Source organism: Pseudophryne corroboree, chromosome 3 (genome assembly GCF_028390025.1).
Source record: "Pseudophryne corroboree isolate aPseCor3 chromosome 3, aPseCor3.hap2, whole genome shotgun sequence".
NCBI lineage: Eukaryota > Metazoa > Chordata > Amphibia > Anura > Myobatrachidae > Pseudophryne > Pseudophryne corroboree.
In genome coordinates, this window is record NC_086446.1 from 21,382,054 (window position 1) to 21,409,051 (window position 26,998).

Below are 26,998 nucleotides of genomic sequence, written 5' to 3' on the forward strand. Positions count from 1 at the left end.
CTCACCTCCCCAGTCATGTCCCTGTATTATTACTATAGATATAAGTGATGTCACTGTGACACTCTCATATCCCCTCACCTCCCCAGTAATGTCCCTGTATTATTACTATAGATATAAGTGATATCACTGTGACACTCCCAGATCCCCTCACCTCCCCAGTCATGTCCCTGTATTATTACTATATATATATATATATATAAAAGTGATGTCACTGACACTCCCAGATCCCCTTACCTCCCCAGTCATGTCCCTGTATTATTACTAGAGATATAAGTGATGTCACTGTGACTCTCCCAGATCCCCTAACCTCCCCAGTCATGTCCCTGTATTACTATAGGTATAAGTGATGTCCCTGTAACACTCTCATATCCCATCACCTGCCCAGTAATGCCCTGTATTATTTCTATAGCTATAAGTGGTCACTGTGACACTCCCAGATCCCCTCACCTCCCCAGTCATGTACCTGTATTATTACTATAGATATAAGTGCTGTCACTGTCGCTGTGACACTCCCAGATCCTCTGACCTCACCAGTCATGCCCTGTATTATTTCTACAGCTATAAGTGATGTCACTGTGACACTCCCAGATCCCATCACCTCCCCAGTCATGTCCCTGTATTATTACTGCAGATAGGGCTAACAGACCAGGGTGACATAGAATCGGAAGACTGAGCGCGGATAAGAGGGATTGGGGGACAATTGGCTGGGGTTGGTGAAGAAGTGTGCCTTGAGAGTCCAGTTGAAGTTTTGTAGAGAGGTGGAGATTGAGATGGGGAGAGCATGCGCAAAATCTTATAAGTAGGAGTGGGAGGAGGTAATCAGTTGGTAGGAGAGGCATCGTGCATTAGCAGAGAGGAGGATGGGTGGGAGTGTACAGAGAGATAAGGTTAGAGATGCAAGAGGGAAAAGAGTGGGTGAGGGCTTTGAATGTGAGAAGCTTGAATTGTATTCTGAAGGGGAAGGAAAGCCAGTGAAGGTCCTGCATGAGAGGGGAGGTAGATGTAGTACGTATGGTGGGGAAGATGAGATGGGCAGCAGCACTCAGGATAGATTGGAGAGGAGAGAGGCATATGTCAGAGATGCCAGAAAGGAGATTACAGTAGTACAATATGGAGATGACCATGAGTGGATGAGGGTCTTCGTAGCATTCTGGGTGAGAAAGGGTCTGAGCCTGAAAATGTTTTTGAGATGGAAATGGCAGTACTGTGAGAGGTGCTGAATGTGTGTTGTGTAGGAGAGAGAGGAGTCAAGGATTACGCCAAGACTAGCGGGCTAGAGATAGTAGTGCCGTCAATAGACAATTAAATTGTGGGAGGAGAAGTTATGCGGGAGGGAGGGAAGATGATCAGCTCAGCGTTAGACATAAGTTTAAGAAAACGCTGGGACATTCAGGAAGAGATAGCAGAGAGATAGTTGGAGATACAAGGACAGCAGGCGAGAAGTCCAGGGAGGAAAGGTAGATGAGTATCATTAGCGTAGAGATGATATTGTAAGTGAAGAGCTAAAGAGCTCACCTAAAGAGGATGTGTAGAGAGAGAAAAGGAGAGGTCCAGAACAGAACCTTGGGAGACACTGACTGCTAGAGGAAGTGGGGGGAGACAGAAGGAACCGTCAGAAACAGAGGACAGCCAGGAGAGGGCAGTATCACGCAAGGGAGTAAATAGTATGTTAATATACCTGCCGGTAAATCCTTTTATCGTAGTCCATAAGGGATATTGGGGACAGAATTAGTACGATGGGGTATAGACGGGTCCAAAGGAGCAAGTGCAGTTTAAATTCTGCACTGGGTGTGCTCCACTCTATGCCTTCTCCTACAGGTCAGTTATAGGTAAAACAGTTCCCGAAGGAGAATGACATACTTGAGAGAAGGAACTTAACAAAAAAAGGTGTGTTGAGAATTAAACACCAACACACCAATACAAACATAGCCAGCAAGGTCTGGCAACATTAACATAAGCTCAGCCAGCAAAGGCTGGTAACATTAACAGCAACATCTGAACAGGAAAATAGAGAACCTGCAGAAAGTCACCGCACAGAGGCGGGCGCCCAATATCCCTTATAGAAAAGGACTACGTTTTGAGTCAGCATCAGCAATCCACTGACGTACCCATATGGCTCTGCGCGCAGACACAGCCATTGCCGTGGTACTAGCATTAATATTGCCAATCTCTTTTAGGGAGTCACAGAGAACTCTTGCCGTGTCCTGAATGTGAGTCAGTAAGGCAACAGTGTCGACTAAGGTCATATTACCTGAGAGACCTTCCTTTATTTGACAAGCCCAGGAATAGATTGCATGTGTAATCCAGCAACCTGCAATGACCGGCCTTTGTGCTACGCCTGCCGCAATGTAAATAGAGTTTAGAGTGGTCTCTATTTTTCTATCTGCCGGGTCCTTAACCATAAGGGAGCCCGGAGCAGGGAGCACTGCCTTTTCAGAAAGGCGAGAGACTGAGACGTCAACGGCTGGGGATTCTTCCCAGAATTTTCAGGGAAGAATCAGGGGCAAGGGGGAAGGTATTCAGAAACCTTTTCGTCACCTGATATTTTTTATCTGGATTCTTCCAGGTTAGTTTAAATAAGTCTTCCAATTCCGTGGAATCAGGGAATGTGACTTGTGGTTCCTCTTGAGGGAGGAAAAATGACTGCTGAGTACTTGCATCCCCCAGGGGGAGCTTTAACACCTCCCTAATAGCCAATATGAGGGGTTTCAATACCTGGAATCGGGGTGGGATCCCCACATACGGGGTCTCCATCATCCCCAGCATCCTGTACATCATCATCATCTGATAGGAGTGCTGGTAGAGCAGGTTTCTGTGAAGCAGGCAGGAAGGGACGCTTAGCAGTAAGGCTAGCCACTGCTAGTTGCAGTTTCTGTGTCTTATCAGCAGTTGCAGTGAGTCTGAGATGACATACCAGATATCATAGTTTTTATAGCCCCCCAACCAGGAGGGCTCTGTATTCTCCCCCACATTAGTATCAGCATGAGATGACTGACTACACTGCTCACATGATATTGAGCTTGATGTGCTAGGAGAGAACCTCGCATTACATACACTGCACAACTTCTGTTTTACCATAGTGTAGTAGAAAACAGTACAGTATACACACACAATACAGCCTGGTATTATATATGACAAGTCTGCCCTATTGCATGTGAGAGGAGACAGAGAAGAGAGACTCCAGCGCACCCAATGGTGACCGGCCCCAGTGAGGCTGTCAGCGGTTGTTAGATCTGTGTAAACACAGTGAGATTCTTTATAAAAAACCCCAGGGGATTAGTGTGCACAATAATAGCCCCCTCTATACCCGGTACCAGTGTATACAGGGACAGCCCTGGAGCTGTGGAGGCTGCTGCAGCTCATGCAGCGGAAGACGCCAATATGCCGCTGAGCCCGCTGTAATGTAGCTCCGCCCCTCCGCCATGGCGTCGGAGCTACTGTTTAATATTTATACTGCCCATGTCTCCGTATGTATGTACAACCTCACAGAAATGCTTAGTTCACCTGTGTTTAGCCAGTCTCACGCAGGGGCTATAGCGGGTCCCCCCCAGGAGGGACCCGTACGCCGCACCCGCGCTTCAGCCGCCCGCGGTTGGTACTCAACACCGACGATCACCTTCAGGCAGTGTTAGGGGTGTGCAGCACGCTGCGGCTGCGACAGCCAAGGCGCCATGCCCCGCTGAACAAACAGCCCTTCAGGACGGTGGTCCTGTAGCGGGGAAGCGGCTCTGCACCTCAGGAGGCCGGTGACCGTCCCCCCTAACTCCCACTGCGCAGGTATACTGTTGCCTAAACAGCATACTGAAATCATTAAAAGTTAGAAATGAACATGAAGAGAAACTCTGGAGCTGCAGAGTGTGCATCCTTTCCTGAGGGCACTTTATCTAAACTAAGCTGTAGGAGGGGCATAGAGGGGAGGAGCCAGCACACCCACTGGAAGAATTTTTAAAGTGCATTTGCTCCTTTGGACCCTTCTATACCCCATGGCACTAATTCTGTCCCCAATAACCCTTTGGATGCTAGAGAAAAGAAACTGAAGGAGAGGGTGGTCCACAGTGTCCAATGCAGCAGGGAGGCGAAGGAGAATAAGCAGAGAGTAGTGACCATTGGGTTTGGAAGCATGGAGGTCTTTGCAGACTTTTGTGAGGGCAGTATCAGTGGAGTGGAGAGGATGGAAGCCAGGCTGGAATGGGTCAAGCAGTGAGTGTGAGAAAGACAGGCAGTTGTAGACAATACACTCAAGGACTTAGGAGGAGAGAGATGGTTGATAGTTGGAGAGATTGGTTGGATCAAGGGTATGTTTTTTTAAGAATAGGAGCATGCTTAAAGGCAGAGGGGACAGTGTCTGATGAGAGGGAGAGATTGAGTAGATGGGAAAGATGGAAACAGGTAGAAGAAGAGAGGTAGCAGAAGAGGTGGGAGGTGATAGGCTCAAATGGGGAGGTGGAGGGGGTGAGGAACGGCTGAGGGCCATGACTTCCATACTAGATACAGAGAGGAGAGATGTCAGAGTTGGTAGGAGGTAAGGAGAGGGGGGAGGGGGGGGGAATGGAGGAGGGGATTGCTCAGGGTCTGGTGGGATGGGATATCCTGCCATAGGGAGTCAATTCTGGACGGGAAGTAGGTGGTAAAGTCAAGAGCAGAGAGTGAGGGGACAGGGGGGAGACAAGGCGGGGGTGGGTAGAGGAGCGAGTTGACAGTGGAAAAGGGGCACCGGGGTTTGAGGACTGGGAGGAGATGAGGTTCTTGATGGAAAGTGGACAGTAGGAATGCATTTGGAGTGCCAGGGTTGCGGTGTCACATCAGGTGAGGGGGATAGAAGGGGACAGGCAGGAGGTGGCAGGTGAGGGGGATAGAAGGGGATAGGGAGGGGGCGGCAGGTGAGGGGGATAGAAGGGGACAGGCAGGGGGCGGCAAGTGAGGGGGACAGTAGGGGAAAGGCAGGGGGCTGCAGGTGAGGGGGATAGAAGGGAACAGGCAGGGGACGGCAGGCGAGGGGAATAAAAGGGGACAGGCAGGGGGCGGCAGGTGAGGGGGATAGAAGGGGATAGGGAGGGGGCGGCAGGTGAGGGGGATAGAAGTGGAGAGGCAGGGGGCGGCAGGTGAGGGGGACAGTAGGGGAAAGGCAGGGGGCGGCAGGTGAGGAAGATAGAAGGGGACAGGCAGGGGAGGAAGATAGAAGGGGACAGGCAGGGGGCGGCAGGTGAGGGGGATAGAAGGGGACAGGCAGGAGGTGGCAGGTGAGGGGGATAGAAGGGGACAGGATGGGGGTGGCAGGTGAGGGGGATAGAAGGGGACAGGCAGGAGGTGGCAGGTGAGGAGGATAGAAGGGGAAAGGCTGGGGGCGGCAGGTGAGATGGATAGAAGGGGACAGGCAGGAGGTGGCAGGTGAGGGGGATAGAAGGTGAGGGGACTGGCAGGAGGTGGCAGGTGAGGGGGATAGAAGGGGACAGGCAGGAGGTGGCAGGTGAGGGAGACAGAAGGGGGCGGCAGGTGAGGGGGATAGAAGGGGACAGGCAGGGGGCTGCAGGTGAGGGGGATAGAAGGGGACATGCAGGGGGCGGCAGGTGAGGAAGATAGAAGGGGACAGGCAGGGGGCGGCAGGTGAGGAAGATAGAAGGGGACAGGCAGGGGGCGACAGGTGAGGAAGATAGAAGGGGACAGGCAGGGGGCGGCAGGTGAGGGGGATAGAAGGGGACAGGCAGGAGATGGCAGGTGAGGGGGATAGAAGGGGACAGGATGTGGGTGGCAGGTGAGGGGGATAGAAGGGGACAGGCAGGAGGTGGCAGGTGAGGAGGATAGAAGGGGAAAGGCTGGGGGCGGCAGGTGAGATGGATAGAAGGGGACAGGCAGGAGGTGGCAGGTGAGGGGGATAGAAAGGGACAGGATGGGGGTGGCAGGTGAGGGGACTGGCAGGAGGTGGCAGGTGAGGGGGATAGAAGGGGACAGACAGAAGGTGGCAGGTGAGGGAGACAGAAGGGGGTGGCAGGTGAGGGGGATAGAAGTGGAGAGGCAGGGGGCGGCAGGTGAGGGGGACAGTAGGGGAAAGGCAGGGGGCGGCAGGTGAGGGGGATAGAAGGGGACAGGCAGGGGGCGGCAGGTGAGGGGGATAGGAGGGGACAGGCAGGGGAGGTGGATAGAAGGGGTCAGAAAGGGGCCAGCAGGTAAGGGGGATAGAAGTGGAAAGGCAGGGGGCGTTAGGTGAGGGGGATAGAAGGGGACAGGCAGGAGGTGGCAGGTGAGGGGGATAGAAGGGGACAGGATGGGGGCGGCAGGTGAGGGGGATAGAAGGGGACATGCAGGGGGCGGCAGGTGAGGGGGATAGAAGTGGAGAGGCAGGGGGCGGCAGGTGAGGGGGACAGTAGGGGAAAGGCAGGGGGCTGCAGGTGAGGGGGATAGAAGGGAACAGGCAGGGGACGGCAGGCGAGGGGAATAAAAGGGGACAGGCAGGGGGTGGCAGGTGAGAGGGATAGAAGGGGATAGGGAGGGAGCGGCAGGTGAGGGGGATAGAAGTGGAGAGGCAGGGGGCGGCAGGTGAGGGGGACAGTAGGGGAAAGGCAGGGGCGGCAGGTGAGGGGGATAGAAGGGGACAGGCAGGAGGTGGCAGGTGAGGGGGATAGAAGGGGACAGGATGGGGGTGGCAGGTGAGGGGGATAGAAGGGGACAGGCAGGAGGTGGCAGGTGAGGAGGATAGAAGGGGAAAGGCTGGGGGCGGCAGGTGAGATGGATAGAAGGGGACTGGCAGGAGGTGGCAGGTGAGGGGGATAGAAGGGGACAGGCAGGAGGTGGCAGGTGAGGGAGACAGAAGGGGGCGGCAGGTGAGGGGGATAGAAGGGGATAGGCAGGGGAGGGGGATAGAAGGGGTCAGAAAGGGGGCGGCAGGTGAGGGGGATAGTAGGGGGCAGAAAGGGGTGGCAGGTGACGGGGATAGAAGTGGAAAGGCAGGGGGCGGTAGGGGAGGAGGATAGAAGGGGACAGGCAGGAGGTGGCAGGTGAGGGGGATAGAAGGGGGCAGAAAGGGAGCGGCAGGTGAGGGGGATAGAAGGGAACAGGCAGGGAGCGGCAGGTGAGGGGGATAGAAGGGGACAGGCAGGGGGCGGCAGGTGAGGGGGATAGAAGGGGACAGGCAGGGGGCGGCAGTTGAGGGGAATAGAAGGGGACAGGCAGGAAGTGGCAGGTGAGGGGGATAGAAGGGGAAAGGCAGGGGGCGGCAGGTGAGGAAGACAGAAGTGGACAGGCAGGGGGCGGCAGGTGAGGGGGATAGAAGGGGACAGGCAGGGGGCGACAGGTGAGGAAGACAGAAGTGGACAGGCAGGGGGCGGCAGGTGAGGGGGATAGAAGGGGACAGGCAGGGGAAGGCAAGTGAGGGAGACAGTAGGGGAAAGGCAGGGGGCGGCAGGTGAGGGGGATGGAAGGGGACAGGCAGGGGGCGGCAGGTGAGGAAGATAGAAGGGGACAGGCAGGGGGCGACAGGTGAGGGGGACAGGCAGGGGGCGGCAGGTGAGGGGGATAGTAGGGGACAGGCAGGGGGCGGCAGGTGAGGGGGATAGAAGGGGACAGGCAGGAGGTGGCAGGTGAGGGGGATAGAAGGGGACAGGCAGGAGGTGGCAGGTGAGGGGGATAGAAGGGGGCAGGCAGGAGATGGCAAGTGAGGGGGATAGAAGGGGGCAGGCAGGAGGTGACAGGTGAGGGGGATAGAAGGTGGCGGCAGGTGAGGGGGATAGAAGGGGACAGGCAGGGGGCGACAGGCGAGGGGGACAGGCAGGGGGCAGCAGGTGAGGGGGATAGTAGAGGACAGGCAGGGGGCGGCAGGTGAGGAAGACAGACGTGGACAGGCAGGGGGCGGCAGTTGAGGGGAATAGAAGGGGACAGGCAGGAGGTGGCAGGTGAGGGGGATAGAAGGGGAGAGGCAGGGGGCTGTAGGTGAGGGGGATAGAAGGGGACAGGCAGAGGGAGGCAAGTGAGGGAGACAGTAGGGGAAAGGCAGGGGCGGCAGGTGAGGGGGATAGAAGGGGACAGGCAGGGGGGACAGGCAGGGGGCGGCAGGTGAGGGGGATAGTAGGGGAAAGGCAGGGGGCGGCAGGTGAGGGGGATAGAAGTGGAGAGGCAGGGGGCGGCAGGTGAGGGGGATAGAAGGGGACAGGCAGGAGGTGGCAGGTGAGGGGGATAGAAGGGGACAGGCAGGAGGTGGCAGGTGAGGGGGATAGAAGGGGACAGGCAGGAGGTGGCAGGTGAGGGGGATAGAAGGGGGCAGGCAGGAGGTGGCAGGTGAGGGGGAAAGAAGGGGGCGGCAGGTGAGGGGGATAGAAGGGGACAGGCAGGGGTCGGAAGGTGAGGGGGATAGAAGGGGACAGGCAGGGGGCGGCAGGTGAGGATAGTAGGGGAAAAGCAGGGGGCGGGATGTGAGGGGTATAATAGGGGACAGGCAGGTGACGGCAGGTGAGGGAGATAGAAGGGGAAAGGCAGGTGAGGGGGATAGAAGGGGACAGGCAGGAGAGGGGGATAGAAAAGGACAGGCAGGGGAGGGGGATAGAAAAGGACAGGCAGGTGGCGGCAGGAGAGGGGGATAGAAGGAGACAGACAGGGGGTGGCAGGTGAGGGGGATAGAAGTGGAGAGGTAGGGGGCGGCAGGTGAGGGGGATAGAAGTGGAGAGGCAGGGGGCGGCAGGTGAGGGGGACAGTAGGGGAAAGGCAGGGGGCGGGGGATAGAAGAGGACAGGCAGGGGAGGGGGATAGAAGAGGACAGGCAGGGGAGGGGGATAGAAGAGGACAGGCAGGGGACAGGGGTATGGAAGGCAGGGGCAACAGGAGAGGGGGATATGGGAGGCAGGCAGAGGTGGGTAGACTGGGAGGCAGGCAGGGGTCAGATGGGGAGGGGGGTATGAGAGGCAGGTAGGGGGCAACAGGGAAAGGGCAGGAGACAAGATGGGGTGACCCTATTTGCCCCCTATGTGTGTATACCGGACCCCTGTGTGTGTATACCGGCCCCCCTGTGTATGCCACCCCCCCATGTGTGTATGCCACCCCCCAATGTGTGTATGCCACCCCCCAATGTGTGTACACTGTCCCCCTATGTGTGTATACCGTCCCGTATGTGTGTATACCGCCCCCATGTGTGTACACTGTCCCCCTATGTGTGTATACCGTCCCGTATGTGTGTATACCGCCCCCATGTGTGTACACTGTCCCCCTATGTGTGTATACCGCCCCCATGTGTGTATACCAGCCCCCATATCTGTGTATACCGCCCCCATGTGTGTGTATGCCGCCCCCTATGCATATACCGCCCCCTATGCGTATATACCTCCCCCCAATGTGTATATACTGCCCGCTATGTGTGTATACTACCCCCCTATGTGTGTATACCACTCCCTTGTGTGTATACCGCCACCCTATATGTGCATACCACCCCCCTGTGAGTGTATACCGCCCAAATGTGTATAAACTGTCCCGTATGTATACGACCCCCTATGTGTGTATACCGCCCCCAAAGTGTGTATAAAGTCCCCTTGTGTGTATACCGCCCCCTATGTGTGTATACCTCCTCTCAATGTGTATATACTGACCACTATGTGTGTATACGCCACCCTGTGTGTATACCGCCCCATGTGTGTATACCGCCCCCTATGTTTGTATACTGCCCCGTGTATACCACCCCCTACGTGTATACCACCCCCAATGTGTATATACTGCCCGCTATGTGTGTATAGTACCCCCCATGTGTGTATACCGCCTCCTATGTGTATATACTGCCCGCTATGTGTGTATACCTCCCCCCAATGTGTGTATACCGCCCCCTTTTTATGTAAAGCACCCCCTTTGTATACCGCCCCCAATGTGTGAACACCGCCCCCTATGTGTAACAACCTTGTATCATCAGTGACATCAGTATGAGCAGTGCTGTGTGTGTATGACACTGGTAATATACACTCCATGCACCACACACTGCAGCACATACACCCTGCCCGACAGGAGAGGGGCTGCGAACATTACCTGGAGGAGGAGGCGGCAGCAGCAAAGTAGACCGGGGGCGGAGCTCTGTGTACAGGAAGTGGGGGGGCAGTGTTTCCGGGTCAGCGTCTAGCTCATGGGGATAAGCCACCAGCCCCGCCCACTCTCTCATAGGCTGCAGCAACGCGTCACTCAGCTAGACCCGCCCCTGTCTCTAGCTATTGGTCGCAGGGTCCAATCACTCAGTCCCCCTTTCTCAAGGACACAGCTAGCAGCCCCGCACCCTCTCTCTCTCTCTCCCAATCACGTCACGATGAGTGACGGGACGCTCCGACCAATGGCGGGTAGAGTGGGCGGGGCTGGATGATGAGTTACGGGACGCGGCAGCCTATGAGTAGGAGGGTGGGCGCTGCAGAGTGACTGCGGCTGTCCCTACCCAGAATCCTTTGCGCTATGAAGACGGTGACCCGGAAACTCTGCCCGCCACTTCCTGTACACAGAGCTCCGCCCCCGGTCTCCTCTGCTGCCGCCTCCTCCTCCAGCTAAAGGCCGCCGCCCCCCTCTCCTGTCTCTTCCCTGTCTCCTGTCGGGCAGGGGTGTATGTGCTGCAGTGTGTGGTGCATGGCGTGTATATTACCAGTGTCATACACACACACAGCACTGCTCATACTGTTGTCACTGGTTATACAAGGTTGTTACACATAGGGGGCGGGATACACACACAAGGGGGCGGTATTAACACATAGGGGGGCAGTATACACACAGGGGTCTCATCTGCTGCCACCTCCAGGTAATTTTAATGCATGTACCTTATACACTCTCCCCAGTCCCCCCCACAGCCCCCTTTGCTTAGAGTCGTCACTCACATCCCTATATACATACAATATAGAGCATCACTCCCTGCTCAGTATGAAGAAGAAATGAATGGATATTATGATCACCTCTCACATCCACTGTCCCTGATAGTCACCTGGTAGTATGGGGCCACTAGAATAAAGCAGCGTTGTGTCCCTTCGACTAATGAAGCGTGGCGGATTTTGCGGAAGGAGCTGCTCGCTTCTCACATGCCGACGCTTCCACAGTCCCTTCACCTCCGGTCAACCTTTGCAGTAGTCGACGGTCCTGGCATGGACCAGACTCCGGGTCAATTCGCCTCCTCGAACCCCACTTCAGGGTCAGGATGGTGGTAGCATTCCTTTGCTTGCTTCCTTCCAAGATGACACGGTTCAACCCTCTCCAAAAATGCAGCCACTTCGCGTGCCCCACTCACAGGATATCCCTAAGTCCCCTGTATTATTACTATAGGTCGTCACTGCGACACTACTGGTAATAGTTTATTTCTCTTATGTCCTAGAGGATGCTGGGGACGCCGTAAGGACCATGGGGTATAGACGGGCTCCGCAGGAGACATGGGCACCTAACAGAACTTTCTAGTATGGTGTGAGCCTGCACTGGCTCCTCCGTCTATGCCCCTCCTCCAGTCCAGACCTCAGTTACATCTTGTGCCCAGAGGAGACTGGGTGCATTACAGGGAGCTCTCCTGAGTTTTCTGTAAAAATAATTTTGTTAGGTTTTTTATTTTCAGGGAGCTCTGCTGGCAACCTGCTCCCTGCATCTTGGGACTGAGGGGAGAGAAGCAGACCCACTTCTTAAGAGTTTAAGGGCTCTGCTTCTTGGGCTACTGGACACCATTAGCTCCAGAGGGAGTCGGAACACAGGTCTCACCCTGTGGTTCGTCCCGGAGCCGCGCCGCCATCCTCCTCACAGATGCCAGAAAAAAGAAGCCGGGTGAGTAAAGAAGAAAGAAGACGTCAGGCGGCAGAAGACTTCAGATCTTCCTGAGGTAAACGCGCAGCCATTGCTCCCACACTTTACACACATACAGGGCACTGATGGGTGCAGGGCGCAGTGAAGGGGGGGGGGGGGGGGGGGGAGCGCTCTGGGCAGCAATATTCCTCGTTTGGGCATAAAATTAAGTAGTTAGGCTGCGGAGGCAGTAAACTACAGATCCCCCGACATTTTTTCAAATATACGAGCAGGACCGAAGCCCGCCGCGTGAGGGGGCGGAGCTTGATGCTTCAGCATTAACCAGCGCCATTTTCTCCACGGAGGCTGGCTCCCCGGACTCTCCCCTGCTGAACATCAGAGGGCTGGAAACAAAGAGAGGGGGGCACATAATTGGCGCAGTGAGTGGGGAAAATCAGTATATATAGGATATAAAAGCGCTGTCTGGGTGTTTTCCTGGGTCAGTTTGGCGCTTGTGTGTGTGTCTCTCTTTGTCTCTCCAAAGGGCCTGCTTTAGGGAAATGTCCCCTCATAGCTATATCCCTGTGGGTGGGGGGCTCGGGGTGTGTGTCGGCATGTCTGAAACGGAAGGCTTATCCAAAGAGGAGGTGGAACAGATGAGTAGTGGGTCCCAGTCGGCGGTGCCGACTCAGGATTAAATGGATATGTGGCATATGTTAAATGTTAGTGTAACTTCACTGCATAAAAGGCTGGACAAAGCAGAGTCCAGGGTGTCGGCAGGTGGTCAATCTACGGATTGTGCCGACTCACAGGACCCGTCGGGGTCTCGGAAACGTCCATTCTCACAAATAGGGGACACAGATACCAACACGGACTCTGATTCCAGTGTCGACTATGATGAAGCAAGATGGCACCCCAGGGTGTCAAAAAGTATTCAGTGCATGATTATTGCAATAAAATATGTTTTACATATCACTGATGAGCCCTCGGTGCCCGACACAAGGATACACATGTTTAAGGGAAAGAAACGGGTTATAAACTTTCCTCCTTCCCATGAGCTTAATGAGTTATGTGAAAAAGCATGGGAAACTCCAGATAAGAAGCTGCAGATTCCCAAAAGGATTCTTATGGTGTATCCTTTCCCTACACAGGACAAGGTACGTTGGGAATCCTCTCCCACGGTGGACAAAGCCTTAACACGCCTTTTCAAGAAGGTGGCGCTACCGTCCCCTGACACAGCGGCCCTCAAGGACCCTGCAGACCGCAAGCAAGAGACTACATTAAAGTCTATTTACACATATACTGGTACTTACCTTAGACGGGCAATTGTGTCGGCATGGGTATGTAGTGCAGTAGCAGCTTGGACAGATACCCTGTCAGCTGACCTTGATACCCTAGATAGGGATACCATTTTGTTAACATTAGCTCATATTAAGGATGCAGTCTTATATATGAGGGACGCTCAAAGAGACATTGGATTACTGGGTTCAAGAGCCAATGCTATGGCTATTTCAGCAAGAAGAGACTTATGGATCCGCCAATAGACGGGGGATGCAGACTCAAAAAGGAATATGAAGGTTTTACCTTACAACGGTGATGTATTGTTTGGGGACGCCCTCGCGGACCTGGTTTCCACAGCTACTGCGTGTAAGTCTACCTTTTTACCTTTTGTTCCCCAACAGCAAAAGAAACCTCCACAATATCAGATGCAGTCCTTTTGGTCGCATAGATCCAGAAGAGGTCGGGACTCCTCTTTCCTCGCCAGAGGTAAGGGTAGAGTCAAGAGGACACCTGCTGCGGCTAGTTCCCAAGAGCAGAAGTCCTCCCCAGCTTCCGCTAAGTCTACCGCATGACGCTGGGGCTCCCCTGCGGGAGTCCGCACAGGTGGGGGCACGCCTTCGACTATTCAGACAAGTCTGTGTTCAGTCAGACGTGGACCCTTGGGTGATAGAAATAGTCTCCCAGGGCTACAAGCTGGAATTCGAAGAGGTTCCCCCACGCCGATTTTTCGAGTCTGCCTTACCAGCTTCTACCCCAGAGCGGGAAGTAGTGCTAGCTGCAATTCAAACGCTGTGTCAACAGAGAGTGATTATCAGGGTTCCCCCGAGCCAACAGGGAAAAGGGTATTTCTCTGACGTCCTAAGTGGATGCTGGGGACTCCGTAAGGACCATGGGAATAGCGGCTCCAGAGGAGGCTGGGCACAGCTAAAAAGAAAGTTCTTGTACTATCTGGTGTGCACTGGCTCCTCCCCCTATGACCCTCCTCCAGACCTCAGTTAGATCTCTGTGCCCGGCCGAGCTGGATGCACAACTAGGTGGCTCTACTGAGTTACCTAGGAAGAAAGTTAGAGTTAGGTTTTTTATTTTCAGTGAGCTCTGCTGGCAACAGACTCACTGCGACGAGGGACTAAGGGGAGAAGAAGCGAACCTGCCTGCTTGCAGCCAGCTTGGGCTTCTTAGGCTACTGGACACCATTAGCTCCAGAGGGATCGAACGCAGGACCCGACCTTGGTGCTCGTTCCCGGAGCCGCACCGCCGTCCCCCTTACAGAGCCAGAAGAGAGAAGATGTTCCTGAAAATCGGTGGCAGAAGACATGTCTTCACCAAGGTAGCGCACAGCACTGCAGCTGTGCGCCATTGCTCTCCATGCACACCTCACACTCCGGTCACTGATGGGTGCAGGGCGCTGGGGGGTGCCCTGGGCAGCAATAAAAACACCTTGGCTGGCAAAAGGACACCATATATAGCCCCAGGGGCTATATAGGTGTAAATTAACCCCTGCCAGAATCCATAAAAATGCAGGAGAAAAGTCACCGAAAAAGGGGCGGAGCTATCTCCCTCAGCACACCAGCGCCATTTTTCCCTCACATCTCCGCTGACAGGAAGGCTCCCTGGCTCTCCCCTGCAGTCCTGCACTACAGAAAAAGAGAGGGGGCACATATTTTAGGCGCAATTATAAATATACATGCAGCTATAGGGGAAAACACTCTGTATAGGTGTCACCCCAGTATATATAGCGCTCTGGTGTGGCTGGCATACTCTCCCTCTGTCTCTCCAAAGGGCTTTGTGGGGTCCTGTCCTCTGTTAGAGCATTCCCTGTGTGTGTGCTGTGTGTCGGTACGGCTGTGTCGACATGTATGAGGAGGAAAACTATGTGGAGGCGGAGAAAATGCCTATAAATGTGATGTCACCCCCTGCGGGTCGACAACTGAGTGGATGGACGTATGGAAGGATTACGTGAAAGTGTCAGCTCCTTACACAAAAGGTTTGACGACATAGGACAGCCGGCTACTCAGCTTGTGCCTGTCCAGACGTCTCAAAGGCCATCAGGGGCTCTAAAACGCCCGCTACCTCAGATGGCAGACACAGACGTCGACACGGATACTGACTCCAGTGTCGACGATGAGGAGACGATTGTAATTTCAAATAGGGCCACACGTTACATGATTGCAGCAATGAAAAATGTATTACACATTACTGATACCCCAAATACCACAAAAAAGGGTATTATGTTTGGTGAGAAAAAACTCCCTGTTGTTTTTCTTGCATCTGAGGAATTAAACGAAGTGTGTGAGGAAGCGTGGGTGTCCCCAGATAAGAGATTTGTTATTTCTAAAAGGTTATTGGCTGCGTATCCTTTCCCGCCAGAGGATAGGACACGTTGGAAAACACCCCCTAAAGTGGATAAAGCGCTCACATGTTTATCAAAGAAGGTGGCACTTCCGTCTCAGGATACGGCCGCCCTAAAAGAACCTGCTGACAGAAAGCAGGAGACTATCCTAAAGGGTATATACACACACTCGGGTGTTATACTGCGACCAGCCATAGCCTCAGCCTGGATGTGCAGTGCTGCAGTTGCGTGGTCAGTTTCCCTGACTGAAAATATTGAGACCCTAGACAGGGACAGTATTTTATTGACTTTAGAGAATATAAAAGATGCGTTCTTATACATGCGTGATGCACAGAGGGATATTTGCCGGCTGGCATCATTTCCGCTAGACGAGGATTATGGACTCGGCAGTGGTCAGGGGATGCCGACTCGAAAAGACACATGGAAATTTTGCCTTATAAAGGGGTGGAGTTATTTGGGAAAGGTCTGGCAGACCTCGTTACCACGGCAACTGCCGGAAAATCTACGTTTCTTCCCCAGGGTACCTCGCAGCAAAAGAAAGCACCGTATTACCAAGTACAGTCCTTTCGGCCCCATAAGGGTAAGCGAGCAGAGGCGCCTCCTTTCTGCCAAAAGGAAAAGGTAAGGGAAAAAAGCTGCAGCAGGCAGCCACTTCCCAGGAGCAGAAGTCCTACCCCGCTTCCGCCAAGTCCACAGCATGACGCTGGGGCTTCCAAGGCGGATCTAGGGACGGTGGGGGTACGTCTCAAGAATTTCAGCGCGCAGGTGGATCCCTGGATTTTTCAAGTAGTATCTCAGGGATACAGACTGGAATTCGAGACGTTTCCCCCACGCCGCTTCCTAAAATCTGCCTTACCAATAACACCCCCCGACAGAGAGGCGGTGTTACAGGCTATTCACAAACTGTATTCCCAGCAGGTGATAATCAAGGTACCCCTCCTTCAACAAGGAAAGGGGTATTATTCCACAATGTTTGTGGTACCGAAACCGGACAGTTCGGTGATACCCATCTTAAATTTAAAATCCTTGAACAAGTATATCAAAAAGTTCAAGTTCAAGATGGAATCGCTCAGAGCGGTTATCTCCAGCCTGGAGGAGGGGGATTACATGGTATCTCTGGACATCAAGGATGCTTACCTGCATGTCCCCATTTACCCTCCGCACCAGGAGTACCTCAGATTTGTGGTACAGGACTGTCACTATCCGTTCCAGACGCTGCCGTTTGGGTTATCCACGGCACCGACGGTCTTTACCAAGGTAATGGCCGAAATGATGATACTCCTTCGCAAGAAGGGTGTTTAATTATCCCGTACTTGGACGATCTCCTGATAAAGGCACGGTCCAAGGAGCAGTTGCTGTGGGGGGTAGCACTCTCACAGGAAGTGTTACAACAGCATGGTTGGATTCTCAACATTCCAAAGTCTCAGTTGGTCCCCACGACACGTCTTCTGTTCCTGGGGATGATTCTGGATACAGACCAGAAAAAAGTGTTTCTTCCAGAGGAAAAAGTCAAAGAGTTGTCGTCTCTGGTAAGAAGCCTGCTAAAGCCAGGTCAGGTATCAGTGCATCAATGCACGAGAGTCCTGGGAAAGATGGTAGCCTCGTACGAGGCAATTCCATTCGGCAGATTCCACGCAAGAACTTTCCAGTGGGATCTGTTGGACAAGTGGTCCGGATCGCATCTTCAGATGCATCGGCGGATAACCCTGTCGCCAAGGACCAGGGTGTCGTTACTGTGGTGGCTGCAGAGTGCTCATCTTCTGGAGGGCCGCAGGTTTGGGATACAGGACTGGGTCCTAGTAACCACGGATGCCAGCCTTCGAGGCTGGGGGGCAGTCACACAGGGAAGAAATTTCCAGGGACTATGGTCAAACCAGGAAATTTCTCTTCACATAAATATCCTGGAGTTAAGAGCCATTTACAATGCCTTAAGCCAGGCGAGACCTCTGCTTCACAATCAGCCGGTACTGATACAATCAGACAACATCACGGCGGTCGCCCATGTAAACAGACAGGGCGGCACAAGAAACAGGAGCGCAATGGCAGAAGCTGCAAAGATTCTCCGTTGGGCAGAAAATCACGTATTGGCACTGACAGCAGTGTTCATCCCGGGAGTAGACAACTGGGAAGCAGACTTCTTCAGCAGACACGACCTCCACCCGGGAGAATGGGGACTTCATCCGGAAATTTTCCAAATGATTGTACACCGTTGGGAACGACCAAAGGTGGACATGATGGCGTCACGCCTGAATAAATTTAGAAAGGTATTGCGCCAGGTCACGGGACCCTCAGGCGATAGCGGTGGACGCTTTGGTGACACCGTGGGTGTACCAGTCGGTTTACGTCTTCCCTCCTCTGCCTCTCATTCCAAAGGTACTGAGAATCGTGCGACGGAGCGGAGTAAGAACGATACTCGTGGTTCCGGATTGGCCAAGAAGAGCTTGGTACCCGGAACTTCAAGAGATGCTTGCAGAGGACCCTTGGCCTCTGCCACTAAGACGGGACCTGCTTCAGCAGTGGCCCTGTCTGTTCCAAGACTTACCGCGGCTGCGTTTGACGGCATGGCGGTTGAACACCGGATCCTGAAGGAAAAGGGTATTCCGGAGGAAGTCATCCCTACCCTGATCAAGGCCAGGAAGGATGTCACGGCAAAACATTATCATCGCATTTGGCGAAAATATGTTGCGTGGTGTGAGGCCAGAAAGGCCCCAACGGAGGAATTTCAACTGGGTCGTTTTCTGCATTTCCTGCAAGCAGGAGTAACTATGGGCCTAAAATTGGGATCCATTAAGGTACAGATTTCGGCTCTGTCGATTTTCTTTCAAAGAGAATTGGCTTCACTGCCCGAAGTTCAGACGTTTGTGAAGGGCGTGTTGCATATTCAGCCTCCCTTTGTGCCTCCAGTGGCACCTTGGGATCTCAATGTGGTTTTAGAATTCTTAAAATCACATTGGTTCGAACCACTAAAAACCGTGGATTTGAAATATTTCACATGGAAAGTGGTCATGCTGTTGGCCCTGGCTTCGGCCAGACGTGTATCAGAATTAGCGGCTTTGTCATGTAAAAGTCCTTATCTAATTTTCCATATGGATAGGGCAGAATTGAGGACTCGTCCTCATTTTCTCCCGAAGGTGGTGTCAGCGTTTCACCTGAACCAGCCTATTGTGGTGCCTGCGGCTACTAGGGACTTGGAGGATGCCAAGTTCCTGGACGTGGTCAGGGCCCTGAAAGTATATGTTTCAAGGACAGCTCGGGTCAGGAAAACTGACTCGTTTGTTTTGTATGCGCCCAACAAGCTGGGTGCTCCTGCATCAAAGCAGACGATTGCTCGCTGGATTTGTAGCACTATTCAGCTGGCGCATTAGGCCACTATTCAGCTGCCGCATCCTAAATCTGTGAAAGCCCATTCCACGAGGAAGGTGGACTCATCTTGGGTGGCTGCCCGAGGGGTCTTGGCTTTACAACTTTGCCGAGCCGCGACTTGGTCAGGGTCAAATACTTTTGCAAAATTCTACAAGTTTGACATCCTGGCTGAGGAGGACCTGGAGTTCGCTCATTCGGTGCTGCAGAGTCACCCGCACTCTCCCGCCCGTTTGGGAGCTTTGATATAATCTAGAGAAGGGTTTGGTGGAGTCTGCACAGGATCTCTCAATAAAATACTCGGTAGTGTATAAGATGTAAGTTTAAGCGATAGCTCTAAACTAAACCAACATATGGCCATAAAGAACAAATAATTACTCTTTGGCACTTGGTTGGCGGTGCTCCCAGAGATAGTTCAGTAAACTGGTCTAAGGAAAGTGTATGGTTCCTGTATAGTACAGGAGCCAAAAGAAAAAAGAAAGACTATATGTCTTTTCTGGGGCACACTTTTATTGATAAGTAATGGTTATTCTTGTAATGTTTAAAATTTAACTTTTATTATAAGTCCTCTAAAAAAATGGCTATGAGGCAAAAAACTGGTATAGGTTTGGTTAATACGCAATTGTCATAGAATGATACCTATCCCAAAAGATAAATAATTGGTTGGGGTTAGATAATATGAGTCAAAATAGCTCCGTTACGCGAAAATATATGTGTGTCTCCAATATTGAAAAGGATAACTCCTGTCAATAATATAATTTTATTGATTTCTTCTTCCAAATAATAGTAAAATACAATATGCTGGTAAGGATACCAATATAATGGAAGAAAGGAAAAGTTCTCAAATCTGATAAGCCGGGCTCCACAATTATAATTAGTAATGTATCAATAGGTGACTTGTCACAGAATAATGCTTTAGTTCCAGGTCTTGTGTCCTGGATTCGGATATAAATACCTGCAGTACCAAGTATTCCCTGGTGGTCTCCCAACCAGGTATTGACAGGAGTTATCCTTTTCAATATTGGAGACACACATATATTTTCGCGTAACGGAGCTATTTTGACTCATATTATCTAACCCCAACCAATTATTTATCATTTGGGATAGGTATCAACCTGCCTCATAGCCATTTTTTTTAGAGGACTTCTAATAAAAGTTAAATTTTAAACATTACAAGAATAACCATTACTTATCAATAAAAGTGTGCCCCAGAAAAGACATATAGTCTTTCTTTTGGCTCCTGTACTATACAGGAACCATACACTTTCCTTAGCTTTGATATAATCCCCATGGTCCTTACGGAGTCCCCAGCATCCACTTAGGACGTCAGAGAAAATAAGATTTTACTCACCGGTAAATCTATTTCTCGTAGTCCGTAGTGGATGCTGGGCGCCCATCCCAAGTGCGGATTGTCTGCAATAATTGTACATAGTTATTGTTAACTAATCGGGTTATTGTTGTGAGCCATCGGTTCAGAGGCTCCACTTGTTATCATACTGTTAACTGGGTTTCAAATCACAAGTTGTACGGTGTGATTGGTGTGACTGGTATGAGTCTTACCCGGGATTCAAAATTCTCCCTTATTGTGTCAGCTCTTCCGGGCACAGTGTCCTAACTGAGGTCTGGAGGAGGGTCATAGGGGGAGGAGCCAGTGCACACCAGATAGTACTAGAACTTTCTTTTTAGCTGTGCCCAGCCTCCTCCGGAGCCGCTATTCCCCATGGTCCTTACGGAGTCCCCAGCATCCACTACGGACTACGAGAAATAGATTTACCGGTGAGTAAAATCTTATTTATTCAACCCTATTTGTGGTCCCGAAGCCAGATGGTTCGGTCAGACCTATTTTAAATCTAAAATCCCTAAACCAGTACCTGAAAAGATTCAAATTCAAGATGGAATCGCTCCGAGCGGTGATAGCGTGCCTGGAAGGGGGGGATTTTATGATGTCACTGGACATAAAGGATGCTTACCTTCATGTCCCCATATATCCCTCTCATCAGGAGTACCTGAGATTCGCGGTACAGGATTGTCATTATCAGTTTCAGACGTTGCCATTTGGGCTTTCCACTGCCCCGAGGATTTTCACCAAAATAATGGCGGAAATGATGGTGATCTTGCGCAAGCAAGGAGTCACAAATTATCCCATACTTGGACGATCTCCTGATAAAAGCGAGATCAAGAGAGCAATTACTGGAGAACGTGTCACTCTCTCAGAGAGTGCTTCAGCAACATGGGTGGATTCTCAATCTGCCAAAGTCACAGTTGGTTCCAACAACTCGACTAGCGTTCCTAGGCATGATACTGGACACGGAACAAAAGAAAATTTTCCTCCCGTTGGAAAAAGTCCAGGACCTTTAGAACATGGTCCGAGACCTGCTAAAGCCAAAAAGAGTGTCAGTTCATCAATGCACTCAAATTCTGGGGGAAATGGTTGCAGCTTACGAGGCCATTCCCTTCGGCAGGTTCCATGCGAGGACGTTTCAATGGGATCGTCTGGACAAATGGTCCAGGTCCCATATACAATTAAATCAAAAAATAACACTGTCCCCCAGGGCCAGGGTGTCTCTTCTATGGTGGCTTCAAAGTGCTCACCTTCTAGAGGGTCGCAGGTTCGGCATTCAGGACTGGGTCCTGGTAACCACGGACGCGAGCCTCCGAGGATGGGGAGCAGTCACCAAAGGAAGAAATTTGCAAGGACTGTGGTCAGACCAGGAGTTCATTCTACACATCAACGTGTGGGAATTAAGGACCATATACAACGGCCTTCGACACACGGAGAGTCTTCTTCACAACCTACCGGTTCTGATTCAATCAGACAATGTCACAGCAGTGGCTCATGTGAACCGCCAAGGCGGGACAAGAAGCAGAGTCGCGATGGTGGAGGCCACCAGGATTCTTCGCAGGGCGGAAAATCACGTAAGCGCTCTGTCAGCTGTCTTCATTCCAGGAGTGGACAACTGGGAAGCAGACTTCCTCAGCAGACACGATCTCCATCCAGGAGAGTGGGGACTTCATCAAGAAGTCTTTGCAGAGATAACGGGTCTCTGGGGAGTTCCTCAAATAGACATGATGGCGTCACGCCTCAACAAGAGGCTTCGGAGGTATTGTGCCAGGTCCCGGGACCCTCAGGCAATAGCAGTAGACGCTCTGGTAACGCCATGGGTATTCCAGTCGGTCTATGTGTTTCTTCCTCTCATCACAAAAGTGTTGAGGATCATTAGACGAAAGAGAGTACAGACAATACTCATTTTTCCAGACTGGCCTCGAAGGGCCTGGTACTCAGATCTGCAGGAGATGCTCACAGAAGATCCTTGGCCTCTTCGTCTAAGGGAGAACCTGTTCCAAGACTTACCGCGGTTACGTTTGACGGCATGGCGGTTGAACGCCGGATCCTAGCTGAGAAGGATATTCCGGAGGAGGTCATACCTACTCTAATAAAGGCTAGGAAGGAGGTGAGGGCGAAACATTATCACCGTATCTGGCGGAAATGTGTCTCTTGGTGTGAAACCAAGAATGCTCCTATGGAAGATTTCTATCTGGGTCATTTTCTCCACTTCCTACAGACAGGAGTAGATATGGGCCTAAAGTTAGGCTCTGTTAAAGTACAGATTTCGGCCCTGTCGATATTCTTTCAGAAGGAACTGGCTTCTCTTCCAGAAGTCCAGACTTTTGTAAAAGGAGTGCTGCACATCCAGCCCAGTGGCACCATGGGATCTGAACGTGGTGTTGCAGTTCCTTAAAATCATGCTGGTTTGAACCCCTTAAAACGGTTGAGTTGAAATTTCTCACCTGGAAGGTGGTCATGTTATTAGCCTTGGCATCTGCGAGGCATGTGTCAGAATTGGCAGCCTTGTCTCACAAGAGCCCCTACTTGATTTTTCATGTGGATAGAGCGGAATTGAGGACTCGGCCTCAATTTTTACCTAAGGTGGTGTCTTCATTTCATATGAACCAAACAATAGTGGTGCCTGTGGCTACGAGTGACTTGGAGGATTCCATGTCCTTGGATGTAGTCAGGGCCTTAAAGATTTATGTAGCCAGGACGGCTAGAATTAGTAAAACAGAAGCATTGTTTGTCCTGTATGCTGCCAACAAGATTGGCGCGCCTGCTTCTAAGCAGACTATTGCTCGCTGGATCTGTAACACGATTCAGCAGGCTTATGTTACGGCTGGATTGCCATTACCGCATTCAGTAAAGGCCCATTCCACTAGGAAGGTGGGCTCTTCTTGGGCGGCTGCCTGGGGCGTCTCGGCATTACAGCTTTGCCGAGCAGCAACTTGGTCGGGGTCAAACACTTTTGCTAAATTCTACAAGTTTGATACCCTGGCTGATGAGGACCTAGCATTTGCTCAGTCGGTACTGCAGAGTCATCCGCACTCTCCCGCCCGATTGGGAGCTTTGGTGTAAACCCCATGGTCCTTACGGAGTCCCCAGCATCCTCTAGGACGTACGAGAAAATAAGATTTTAAAAATATCGGTAAATCTTTTTCTCCTTGTCCATATAGGATGCTGGGCGCCCGTCCCAGTGCGGAAAATCTGCAAGACTTGTATATAGTTATTGCTTTCATAAGGGTTATGTTACAGTTAGAATCGGTCTTGGACCGATGCTGTTGTTTGTTCATACTGGTAACTGGTTATGTGTATTCCAGGTTATACGGTGTGATTGGTGTGGGCTGGTATGAATCTTGCCCTTAGATTAACAAAATTCTTTCCTCGTACTGTCCGTCTCCTCTGGGCACCATTCTCTAACTGAGGTCTGGAGGAGGGGCATAGAGGGAGGAGCCAGTGCACACCCATACTAAAAGTTCTTTTAGGTGCCCATGTCTCCTGCAGAGCCTGTCTATACCTCATGGTCCTTACGGAGTCCCCAGCATCCTCTACGGGCTAGGAGAAAAAGATTTACCGGTAGGTTTAAAATCTTATTTTTTATCACTTAAACTGGAAAGTATATGATCAAAAGAGACATCTAAAATCAGTGTTTGGTGTGACCAGCCATCGCCTCCAAACTAGCATCAATTCCTCCAGGTACACTTGCACAAAGTCAGGGTGTTTGTAGGATTATAGTCAGGTGTATGACTAACCATTCATACCAAACTTCATTTTCATATGTAGATTGAGGGAGACTATGGCCCTCATTCCGAGTTGTTCGCTCGCAAGGCGAATGTAGCAGAGTTACACACGCTAAGCCGCCGCCTACTGGGAGTGAATCTTAGCTTCTTAAATGTGCGACCGATGTATGCGCAATATTGCGATCACAAACGACTTAGCAGTTTTTGAGTAGCTTCAGACTTACTCTGCCTGTGCGATCAGTTCAGTGCTTTTCGTTCCTGGCTGACGTCATAAACACACCCAGCGTTCGGCCAGGCACACCCACCGTTTCTCCGGCCACTCCTGCGTTTTTTCCGGAAACGGTAGCGTTTTCATCCACACGCCCCTAAAACGCTGTGTTTCCGCCCAGTAACACCCATTTCCTGTCAATCACAATGCGAACGTCGGAGCGATGAAAAAGCTGTGAGTAAACTTACTTTCTTCATAGTAAAGTTACTTGGCGCAGTCGCAGTGCGAACATTGCGCATGCGCACTATGAGAATTCTCACTGCGATGCGATGAAAAACTCCGAGCGAACAACTCGGAATGAGGGCCTATGTCGGGATTGTGCCAGTCGGGATTCTGGTGTTGGTATTCCGACCGCCGGGATTCCGTCCGGCAGGATGTTGACCGCATCCCGTACGGGGGTGTAATTAAGGGGGAGAGCCCGCTATGGTATATATATATATATATATATATATATACACACATATATATATATATATATATATACACATATATATACACACACACACACATATAATATATACACACAGGTTAAGTATCCCTTATCCAAAATGCTTGGGACCAGAGGTATTTTGGATATCGGATTTTTCCGTATTTTGGAATAATTGCATACCATAATGAGATATCATGGCGATGAGACCCACGTCTACGCACACAATTCATTTATGTTTCATATACACCTTATACACACAGCCTGAAGGTCATTTAATACAATATTTTTAATAACTTTGTGTATTAAACAAAGTTTGTGTACATTGAGCCATCAAAAAACAAAGGTTTCACTATCTCACTCTCACTCAAAAAAGTCTGTATTTCGGAATATTTCGTATTTCGGAATATTTGGATATGGGATACTCAACCTGTGTGTGTGTATATATATATAGGCTCCTCATGCACTATGCATCAAATTGCCTTACTTCTAACTGATATATTGTTAGTATCAGGCTGTGTGCTGGTTCCTCCTCTCTGGGTCTCTCCACCCATACTGGGCAGCCTTGCTTGTAGTGGGGCTTCTGGGGGTGATTTACAGGAGCCTGCTTGGCTCAGTTTTATTAAAGCTATGATGGCTGACATGTCCAATGAACTGACTACTGGCTGACAGGAAAGGCAGCAGTTATAACAGTCTGTGGCTGCCCTGACAAAAGATAAGGCAGACGTGTTTCTACTCTCCCAAATCCATTACCCCCAAAAAAGGTATATCCTCTCAGAATCCAAGGAGGGTGTGGAAGAGGGGGGCGGAGTTACATGATTCCTCTGCTGCACAGGTTGTAGAATCACTTATTGTTGCAATAAGGGATTGTCAAAGTCGAAAAATATTGTAATGCATACACCATGTACTAACCCCACACACATGCCCGCTGCGCGTGCACTTGATCTGCCGGGCGTGCACATATCCGCAATTTGCGTATGATAGCACCCGCGTTCATGCGCGTGGTATGGGTAATTACGGTGGGGCTTGTGAGCGCATAGAGGGTTATTAGAATTTCTCTGACGTCCTAGTGGATGCTGGGAACTCCGAAAGGACCATGGGGAATAGCGGGCTCCGAAGGAGGCTGGGCACTCTAGAAAGATTTATGACTACCTGGTGTGCACTGGCTCCTCCCACTATGACCCTCCTCCAAGCCTCAGTTAGATCTTGTGCCCGGCCGAGGTTGGATGCACACTAGGGGCTCTCCTGAGCTCTTAGAAAGAAAGATAGTCTTAGGTTTTTTATTTTCAGTGAGACCTGCTGGCAACAGGCTCACTGCAGCGAGGGACTAAGGGGAGAAGAAGCGAACTCGCCTGCTTGCAGCCGGATTGGGCTTCTTAGGCTACTGGACACCATTAGCTCCAGAGGGATCGACCGCAGGCCCAGCCTTGATGTTCGGTCCCGGAGCCGCGCCGCCGTCCCCCTTACAGAGCCAGAAGCAAGAAGAGGTCCGGAAAATCGGCGGCATGAAGACTCTGTCTTCACCAAGGTAGCGCACAGCACTGCAGCTGTGCGCCATTGCTCCTCTCACACACTTCACACTCCGGTCACTGAGGGTGCAGGGCGCTGGGGGTGGGCGCCCTGAGGCAGCAATAAAAACACCTTGGCTTGCTAAAATACCACAATATATAGCCCCAGAGGCTATATATGTGGTAAATACCCCTGCCAGATTCCATAAAAAAGCGGGAGAATAGGCCGCGGAAAAGGGGCGGAGCTATCTCCCTCAGCACACTGGCGCCATTTTCCCTCACAGCTCCGCTGGAAGGAAGCTCCCTGGCTCTCCCCTGCAGTCTACACTACAGAAAAGGGTTAAAAAAGAGAGGGGGGGCACTAAATTTAGGCGCAGTATATATATTATATAAAAACAGCAGCTATAGGGGACATAACTCAGTTAGTCCCTGCATTATATAGCGCTCTGGTGTGTGCTGGCATACTCTCACTCTGTCCCCCCAAAGGGCTTTTGTGGGTCCTGTCCTCGTTTAGAGCATTCCCTGTGTGTCTGCGGTGTGTCGGTACGGCTGTGTCGACATGTTGAATGAGGAGGCTTATATGGTGACGGAGCAGAGGCCGATATATGTGATGTCGCCCCCTGGGGGGCCGACACCAGAGTGGATGGATAGGTGAAAGGTATTAACCGACAGTGTCAACTCCTTACATAAAAGGGTGGATGACGTAACAGCTGTGGGACAGCCAGCTTCTCAGCCCGCGCCTGCCCAGGCGTCTCAAAGGCCATCAGGGGCTCAAAAACGCCCGCTCTCTCAGATGGCAGACACAGATGTAGACACGGAGTCTGACTCCAGTGTCGACAAGGTTGAGACATATACACAATCCACTAGGAACATCCGTGACTTGATCCCGGCAATAAAAAAATGTGTTATACATTTCTGACATTAACCCAAGCACCTCTAAAAATGGGTTTTAGGTTTGGGGAGAAAAAACAGGCAGTGTTTTGTTCCCCCATCAGATGAATAAATGAAGTGTGTGAAAAGCGTGGGTTCCCCCGTTA

General features: G+C 51.5%; 2 protein-coding genes across 3 annotated transcripts in view; one reads left to right on the forward strand and one right to left on the reverse strand.

Moving 5' to 3' along the window:
- LOC135054548 (oocyte zinc finger protein XlCOF6-like) overlaps positions 1 to 10,394 on the reverse strand; it is a 60,354-nt gene extending 49,960 nt beyond the window's left edge. The window contains exon 1 of the mRNA XM_063957702.1: positions 9,994 to 10,394. The gene's annotated coding sequence lies outside the window, so the exon portion shown is untranslated. The remainder of the gene's footprint in view (positions 1 to 9,993) is intronic.
- A 283-nt stretch (positions 10,395 to 10,677) lies between these two features.
- Positions 10,678 to 26,998, forward strand: part of LOC135054555 (gastrula zinc finger protein XlCGF17.1-like) — an 88,347-nt gene continuing 72,026 nt past the window's right edge. For both annotated transcript variants that reach the window (XM_063957710.1, XM_063957711.1), the window contains exon 1: positions 10,678 to 10,741. The gene's annotated coding sequence lies outside the window, so the exon portion shown is untranslated. The remainder of the gene's footprint in view (positions 10,742 to 26,998) is intronic.